The sequence below is a fragment of the Myxocyprinus asiaticus genome, chromosome 14, assembly GCF_019703515.2.
Source record: "Myxocyprinus asiaticus isolate MX2 ecotype Aquarium Trade chromosome 14, UBuf_Myxa_2, whole genome shotgun sequence".
NCBI lineage: Eukaryota > Metazoa > Chordata > Actinopteri > Cypriniformes > Catostomidae > Myxocyprinus > Myxocyprinus asiaticus.
Genome location: NC_059357.1, coordinates 22,259,356 through 22,268,631, shown reverse-complemented (window position 1 = coordinate 22,268,631; position 9,276 = coordinate 22,259,356). Strand labels below are relative to the sequence as shown.

Here is a 9,276-nt window from a genome sequence, read left to right as displayed (position 1 = left end):
CAGAAGCATGGGTGAGTGAGAAAAAGATCAATATTTAAGTCCCTTTTTACTATAAATTCTCCTCCCTTCTAAGTAGGTGGTGATATGCACAAAGAATGCAAATCACCAAAAATAAAAGAAGAATATGAAAGTAGAGATTTACAGTATAGTAAAAAAGGACTTAAATATTGATCTGTTTCTCACCCACACCTATCAAATTGCTTTGAAAGACATGTATTTAATCACTGGAGTCATATATATTGCTTTTATGCTGTCTTTATGTGCTTTTTGGACCTACAAAATTCTAGCCTACATTCACTTGCATTGTATGGACCTACAGAGCTGAAATATTCTTCTAAAAATCTTTGTTTGTGTTCAGCAGAAGAAAGGAAGTCATTCACATCTGGGATGGCATGAGGGTGAGTAAATTATAAGAGAATTTTCATTGTTTGGGTGAACTATCACTAATTTCAGCCAATTGTACATTTTTAGGAGAGAAAAAGGATGGCAAAATTTTTCATATAGGTGAAAAATAAAGTGCACCAAAAATGTAGTCAATCTAAATTACATAAAATAAAATAAGCCAATACCACACCAATAATATGTACAAATAATATGTAATCACTACAATGAAAGAACTTAAATAAAAAGTATGATAATTTAATATATAATAGTTGTCAAAGGACAAATCATAGCCGTTGTATTGTGGGCACAGCTACAATCTTTGTCTCTTCTGTGCATCTCAGGTGCGTGAGTTGAAATGTGAACATCACATTTCATCCAATCAACTGCAATGGACTTTGGTGAATTAGATTCCTGGTCCAGACCTCCTCTTTTTAATATCCAGTAGTTTGTGTCTTTGAAGAAGTAAATATCTCCTATGGGAAATGTGAATAAAATGGTTAAAGGTTGGTTTGGGGGAAAACAGAGATGGGAAACATCATGAATAAGCTATTAAGATACAAGACACTTTTTACCATCCTGAAATCTAATTATATCATCAGGATGAGAGGGCATACCCCACACAGATGCTGGTTTAGGGTATCCTTCATCCAACTTCCTCTCTGTTTCTGCCTCATCAAACCTCCAGTATTTCCCACCACTGAGCAAGTAGGTCTTCCCATTGTGTGGCCACACAATTACTGCCTCAACTCTTTTTGGAACCTCTCCAGCAGAACTACATAAACCCCATTCTGAGAGCGGTCGTGGGTACCCAGGAAGGGACATTGTGTTTTTAAAAAACCAGTACTGATTACCTGAGAGAGAATAAAATGACAAAAGTATATGAATTATGTTCTATATTGCAATTTTTTTTAACCTTTATGACCTACTGCTTCTGTATTGTATAGACCCAGTTGTAAATGTTTTACAAATGTCAGCTCTTAAAATTAAGTGTACAGTCGAAAAGTCATTTTTTTCAGACATTGAGGAATTTCTAAAAATGTGCTACATTTTTTCAGTCTTACTGTTTACATTCCATTCCAGTCATTAGTCCCCTACACAGTATATACACATTTACAGTATAAACATGAAATGTACATAAACCTTTACAGGAAATGGTTTCTTTATGACAGTTACTAAAGCAACAGTATTTAAAAAAAAAAATGTTGGGCTCTTGCTGCTATTTTTTTTAGACACATCTCTTTTTCGTAAACAAAAGAAAAGAACCACAAATGACTACCAAAGATATTCCTTGTCAATTTTTGTATGGAGTCCTTTGCGCATCAACGTAATTAATTTGGATTTTGGATCTCTTATTTGTCTTACCAATAAAGAATACAATATATCAATCTCTTCTCTCATATACTGCATCAACTCTGGCTGTTACTGGGGGCAACCTGATCCAGAAGTTGTGGATCAGAGCTGGAGTTAAGGACATTAATGAGCCTGAAAGATGCACTCTCCAAAAGTGTGGACCTGCGCTGGTGAAGGAGAGCATGGAAAAGAAACAAAACAGAGTATTAGGTGGCAATTATTTTTCCTCCAATAATTTTCGGGATATCGTTTGTGACTGTATCCTAAATTTAGCTCTCTCTCGTACTTTAAAGGTGCACTCAGTCATTTTTTCCTCATTTAAAAAGTTTTACTATTTAAAAAAAAATGAATTGTAATTTTTAAACATACTCTATGTATAATATCATGAGTACTCACCAGTCATATAAGTAACCTTATAAAAGCTGCTTTATCCTACATGGAGAGGGTCCGCACATGGTGGCTGCCATGTTAGAATCACATGACCATCTGAATAATACTCACTTAATCTCAGTAACTGTCCTGTTATTAGACACTTTCATTCATAGATTTAATCAGTCATGGCTCACTGTGAATAATACATTTCTACAATAGCATTTGTAACTGAAAACTTTTGATTTTGAATGATAATGCATTCAGGCTCCTAGGTATCACTGTAAGTCCAAGATGACACAAACAAAAAAGTTACTTAGTTCACCTTTAACTCATGTTCAAACAATATAACAATTGTAATTAATATCATACCTCAGAAGAATAACTCTGATTATATATTAGCAATACCATCATAACCTCCCTGACAGCGATCTGGAAATCACGGGCTAGGAAGAGAACAGCATTAAAAAAACGTAATGATCATAGTCAAAGCTCCCATTATCACAATGATACTCACTGATGGGTGGGATGTGGACGAGGAGATGTTGGGAGGTGGGGCAGAAGGGTTGTGGCTGCAACAACTGATAGAGAGGGATTAAAATCATGTATTTTTCCTATATGGTAAAAACACAGTCATGAGAACTCAGCACCACACTTCTGGAGGCATCTCTATGACATCACAAAGTGGGATGAAATTTTATTTTTGTGTATGTATACAGTATATAACCCCAGTAAGTGATATAGCTTCAGATAGAATACATTACATGTGAACACATGTTTGTGTACACAAGATTTAGAGAGTACCATAGAGAGCCTGTATGCCCAGTCTGTCATCAGCGGATAAGGTATAGCTGTTCATGTCCCCAAGAGGACCATAGTAGTAAGGCTTCGTGATGGAGTCATTGGAGGAGGAGTGAAAGGGACCCAAGGTATGACCAAACTCATGCACTGCATCACTGCTCCAATCTGTGAAAAAAGACAACAGAATGAATGAAAACCATTTCTGACTGCATCAATGACTCCATCAATCAAATCTTTATGAACATGACGTGGGCATATAGGATCAACAGATATGCATACATCATTAATTTACCAGCATACCTCCAGCTTTCTCCATCATCAAAGTGTGTGTCACCAGCAAGGTCTTCCCTGTCCTGGGAAAAATGCATGAGCCAGTGTGCCACCCTTGCCAACAAAAGGATAACCAACCTCATGGTAGCCACTGGTAAAGGTAACTTTGATGTCTACCTGTGGTAATGGGTCATATGAAGAAGGGTGGATTCTGTGGAAACGCAGAGGCGTGACTTCACTCTATATTTGGAGGGCATAGGTCAAAATGAGCTGCACCAGTCCTGGCTGAAGAGTGGGAGACATGGAGGGTGAGGGAAAATCTTGCACACTGAGGACAGGGAAAGAGATATGGAATTATTTAACATAAATATTCTGGTTATGCCAATATGATGAAAGTGGAAATGCTGTACAGTTATAATATAGCAAAAATGTGTCACACAATTGTCACTTTATTCTGAGCAACATTGTGTTTCTTTTTCCATGTGTGGTGTTCTCACAGTGCCATATTGACCCACAGAATGTACTGATGGAGATGGAGATTAATCTTTAAGAAACAGATCAATATTAAAGTCCTTTTTAACTATAAATCTCCACTTTCACTTTCAAAATCTTCACTTTCACTTTCAGATGTGAAAGTGAAACTAAACAGGTGACACATGTGACTTTCAGATGTGAAAGTGGAGATTTACAGTAAAAAAGGACTTAAGTATTGATCTGTTTCTCATCCACACTTATCATATCACTTCTGAAGATATAGATTTAACCACTGGAGTCATAAGGATTACTTTTATGCTGCTTTTAGGACCTTCAGATTGCTTGCCACCATCCACTTGCAGTGAAAGGACCAAAAGAGCTGAAATATTCTTCTAAAAATCTTCATTTGTGTTCAACAGAAGAAAGAATGTCATACACATCTGGGATGGCATGAGGATGAGTAAATGATGTGACAATTTTAAATTTGGGGTGAACTATCCCTTTAAAAATCTCACCTCCAAGTGATGTCAGTCTTATCCCAGCTCAACCCTGACAAAGTGTATCTTCTCTTCAGCTTCCTTCCAGCTCTTCTCTTTGCTTTCAACAGTTCCTCAGAGATGACAATGTCTGGAAGAGAACAGCTAGGTTTGACCATCAGGTCTAGAGTGGTGTGATCTAAAGTTCAACAAGAGTAGAATATCAGAAACAATGATTGGACAAGAAAAAACACCTTGTGTAAAATGGCTTCTGCTTTCTGAGGGGTGGACATATGCTTCCATTTTTGGTAAACCAGAAAAAACGTTAATAAAATAGGTGAGTTTGAAATTATTGTCAATCACCTAGTTGCCCAGTCTCTTCAATCCCAGCAAAGTGCTGCATTCAACACATAGCTTCTTCAATGCCTTCCCTGGTCTGAAGTCGACCAATCAGAGAGTCTGGAGATGGCAAATACCCATACCGAATCAACCAGTCCAACACACAAACACACACAAACAATACACACAGGTTTGAAGGCTGAAACGATTCTCCAGGCTAGGCCTAATTGTAAGAATTATTGTGCGTATTAGTCTGGCATCTGCACAGGTCGTGCCCTCACAATGCTAAGAAGGGCAGCGCCGAGTATTGTAAGAACTGTCCAGTTGGTCAAAACTGTGGTCATGTTCATTCAGTATGATATCCACAGTTTCTCCTTTCACTTAAAGCACCAGCATTAGGCTTAAACACGCACAATTATCAATTACATAAATATTACGCATTTAGAATGGAAAAATTACAATAAAATGTAACTGAGAATATTTTACATATTCATCCATGCAGTCATGGTCATGTTTGTCCTCTGTTTCATATTACTTCCAGAGTGGCTGGGTGTTGTTTTGATCAATGTACTTGCCCAGCATATCTCTCTCTCTCTCTCTCTCTCTCTCTCTCTTCCCCTCAGTGGGAGCTTTAAACATCCGTCTACATGTGTGACCTCCATGATTGCATGTGTAACCCCTTGGTCACTGTTTACTTTTTGAATAAACTATGACACCGAAAATAGGCCAAAAAGAAGTGAACAGAGTGTGAACAGAATGACAACAATTCAAAATCCACCTTTGCACACTCTAACACACATACACACTAGCTGAAAGCATCTTCAACATCCCTCTAGTTTGTGAAGGAACTTATAGACCAATATATAGCTTGATTAATATCTATGGAGCTCTTGGCTTGAGAGAAAAGTGGAACAGTGATCAGTATGAAGACAGGAAGAGCTATAAGGGAAAAAACATATGAAAGAGTGGTATAATTTCCCAACTTGTGTTTGGGGCTTTGGGAGACCCCCCCTCCATATAAGAGGAAATGGTCCAGAGCATTGTGTCATGACAAAAATAGATAGGATGTTTATGAGCCTCAGTGCAAGGGCATTAAGAAAGGGCAACATTAATTCTGTTATATAAATAAATCAGGCATGTTATAGATCCTCAAGATGTGTATTCTCTTGTTCATTCCCAAGGATTCCCATATATTCATGCTTTGTTCACAAATCATGGAATCACCAACATGTGTCCTGATAAAGACTTTTTATTGCTGTGCAAGCAACAGAACATCTCCCCAGTGCAGACATTGGTCAAGTAATAGCAAATAAATTACTTTGCCTATTTTAGTTATATAGTTCATGGCCTTTTGGAGCCCTGGGAGAGACGAGGAGAGGGAAGGGGGAAGAGGGAAAGATCAAGGCGGAGTGACAGAGAGAGAGAGAGGAGAGAGAGAAAAAAACGTGCTCACCTGTTCCCGGACACGCTGTCGCCTGGTCCTCAACCGCTCCTCCACCCTCTGGTGGATGCCAGCTCACTCCTCCCCTGGCGGATGGCAGCGAGTCCTCTGGCCCCTGGTGGACTGAACCACTCCTCCCCTTCTTCGGCGGACAGCAGTGGTTCCTCCAGCACTCGGCGGCCGGCAGCGACCCCTCCGTCCCCAGGCAGACAGCCACGGCTGCTCCCCTGGCAGATGGCAGTGGCGAGGACTCTGCGACAGCGAATCCCTCCTCCCTCCCGGGTTTCGGCACCACTGTAACAGTATAAGGACGGGCAAGGAGGAGGCTGGAACCGGCTGAACAGTAAACATAAACTTTAATGGTAAACTTAAAACTAACATAAAAAAATGTGCAGCGCAGCCGTGTGTGTCTCTCTCTCTCAAACTGGCGCCTCCGGCTAGTCTATATCCCCATCCCGGCTGATTAGCCCAATTCAGGGCCGGCCGTGTGTCTCACAGGCCGGCCCGCCCTCCTCCTCGTCACACATGCTTAACAAACAAATTGTGCTTTGCTTTAGTAAGTAAAACTGTAACCATGTCTCATGTTTTATTATGAATATATCACAAATTACAGCTAGCAGTTATCAGATTACCATTTAGTCTGCCTCATTATGAAATTCTAAGACTGATGGATGAAAACACAAATCAACTAAGACCACATCCACACTAATACATTTTGGTTGAAAACACATTGATTTAGCTACATTTAAACCTTTCAACCACACTGGAACAGTGTTTTTCTCCACTGAAAACTGAGATTTTTGAAAACTCTCTTTAGTACAGCATAATTTGAAAAACGATGTTAGGAAATGGAAAATTTAGTTTTTAGTTTGGTGTGGATGTGGCCTAAGAACCATTGAAGTTGTTTTGGCCTGGTTTCTGTGGTAATGGCAATGCTCACCCTCTGTGTATCCTGGTAGCCTGAGAACATACTAGGGGTTACAGGGTCACCTGGTTTCCAGTTCAACACCACCTCCTCTTCAACTGCAGGCCCTGAAATAAACCCATTCCAGTCCTCTACGGCCCTCACCCCCCTTCTGTCCTGCTCGCCCTGTATTTCTGCCATTTCTTCCTCAAATTCTTCAGCCTCATCTTCCTCCTTCTCTCTTTCACTCTCCTCTTCTCTGTCAGAAGACAATTCCTGCTCAATATCTGGCTCACTCTGCACTCCTTTGTGTGCTTTCTCTCTCTCTCTCTCTCTCTCTCTCTCTCTCTCACTCTTTCTAGTTTACTAACACATAAGGTCCATCTGTAGACTGGCACTCTGTGTGACTACCCTCAGTACTCCTCTTATAAACTTTTTCTCAGGGACTCAAACAGATTAAGGCTATCTCATACAGATAATCCAAGCCAATACTCAATTAAACACGGACACAGCAACTATGGCACAACTGAAAGGACAGAAAGGAATATGAGATGAAGAGAACAGAACAGATGTTTGATAAGGAAATAGGTGGAAGAATTAGAATATAGGAGGAAGAGATATGCAGCAATTAAATGAAAGAATATAGATTATATGACATGACAGAAAGAATGGTAATAAAAGTCTGAAATTCACAAATAGCAGTAATTGATTTCACAGCTACATATCTACAGCAGTAGTTCTCAACTGAGACACAAGACTCACAACCCAAAAATGTGTCACAGGTCTGTTCTAAAACTACATTAAATAAGAGTTCACGTGCAAAACATGGTTTGCCAAACATGGTAAACATGGTTTGTGCCAACCACAATGTGTTTTTTGAGGTGAATTATTGGCTGCATGTACAGTAATTCATGGTAAAATTAAAGGTGGATTCAGTCATTTTTGTGTTTATGTTGCACTAGTCATTTTCCATCCTAGTGACAAATTAAATTTATTAGCAAAATTTGGATATTGTGAAAAGAATTGGCAAATAAAGCAGCTTTTCCATCCCATGTGTTTAAGAGAGCAAATTCTTCACTTCTTAGGAAATTATAGCACATGGAGACTTCACACTATTCTCTGCAGCATCCACACACAACTCACCATATGTGCCACTGAGAGTGAGAACCACATTATAGCAACCATGAGTAGGTTACCCCATGTGACTCTACCCTTCCTAGCAACCGGGCCAATTTGGTTGCTTAAGAGACCTGGCTGGAGTCACTCAGCACGACCTGGATTTGAACTTGTAACTCCAGGGGTGGTAGTCAGTGTCTTTACTCGCTGAGCTACCCAGGCCCCTGAAATATATTGTTTCTATACTTATAATCAACAACCTAAAATCAATAGTTTTATATATTTCCATCATTTTTTATTCAATTACGTCATTCGCAATGCTTCATGGGATTGTAGTTCGTGCCCTCATGAAAGACGCTAAGTACACAGTCTTGTACCTTTATCTTTTTGTCCAATTTTCGAATTATTTTTTGCTTCATATCAAAGTTTTTAATGTTGCGATTCACATCTGAGCTGGTTGGTTTTGTTCATGGCTTACAACTCTTTTATGGAGGATTTTATGAAAAGCCTATGAACAAAATGAATAGGAAAAATACTTCTGTAACACAAATGGCTGAAGAGGTGGGTGGGCACTGTTGCGCTCTACCAGAGCAACAATTGAAATGCTAATGCGATGATATTCAAGAAAATTAGTGAATTATGTATTAAAATGCCTTGTTATGGGAAAGTCACATAACATTTTTTGATATGCACATGATTAATTTATTCAACAAGTTTAAGCATCCATTTACAAGAGATTATTGAGATAAAGTGAGCTGGTCAAATGATCTCAATATGGTGGCACTCATGTGCGCCCAGCACCATATATTGTATAAAGCATATTTGACTAGATTATTCATCTCTTGTGAGTATATATCATTTTAAATGTATCTTTAAATTGAGTACTATTCTGCTGTTACTATTTTTTTCTGTTTAAAAGTTTAGTGATGAGCAAAAATATCACTGTGTGCCCCTTTAAAAATGTCAATGTTTGATTTTAAGGACATTTTTGTTTACTCGTTTGATAATAAAATTTGTTTTTGTGTTGGGTCGCCACTTAATGATCCAATAAAATCTGGGTCCCAAAGCACAACTGGTTGAGAACCAATGGTCTACAGGACATTCACGGCTTCCATATGTATTACAAAGGTCTAGTGACATGTGCATCACCTTTAAAAAGCAATGAGCAAAACAAACTTTGGTGAATATGGTTGTGCTCCTTATTAGTTGCAGTTGATAAATCTGAATGTTATATGAGTCAACAGGATGTGTTTACATCTATGTTCTTTTTTTTTTTTTTCCACAGTGGCACTGATGGAGGGAAGAGGCGGAGTCACCAAACCACATCCTGCTTTACCCCAAACTCTTACCTC

General features: G+C 38.9%; 1 pseudogene; it reads right to left on the bottom strand.

Moving 5' to 3' along the window:
- Window positions 1–367: 367 nt before the first annotated feature.
- LOC127451817 (matrix metalloproteinase-25-like) lies at window positions 368–9,132 on the bottom strand (annotated as a pseudogene).
- Between the last annotated feature and the right edge of the window lie 144 nt (window positions 9,133–9,276).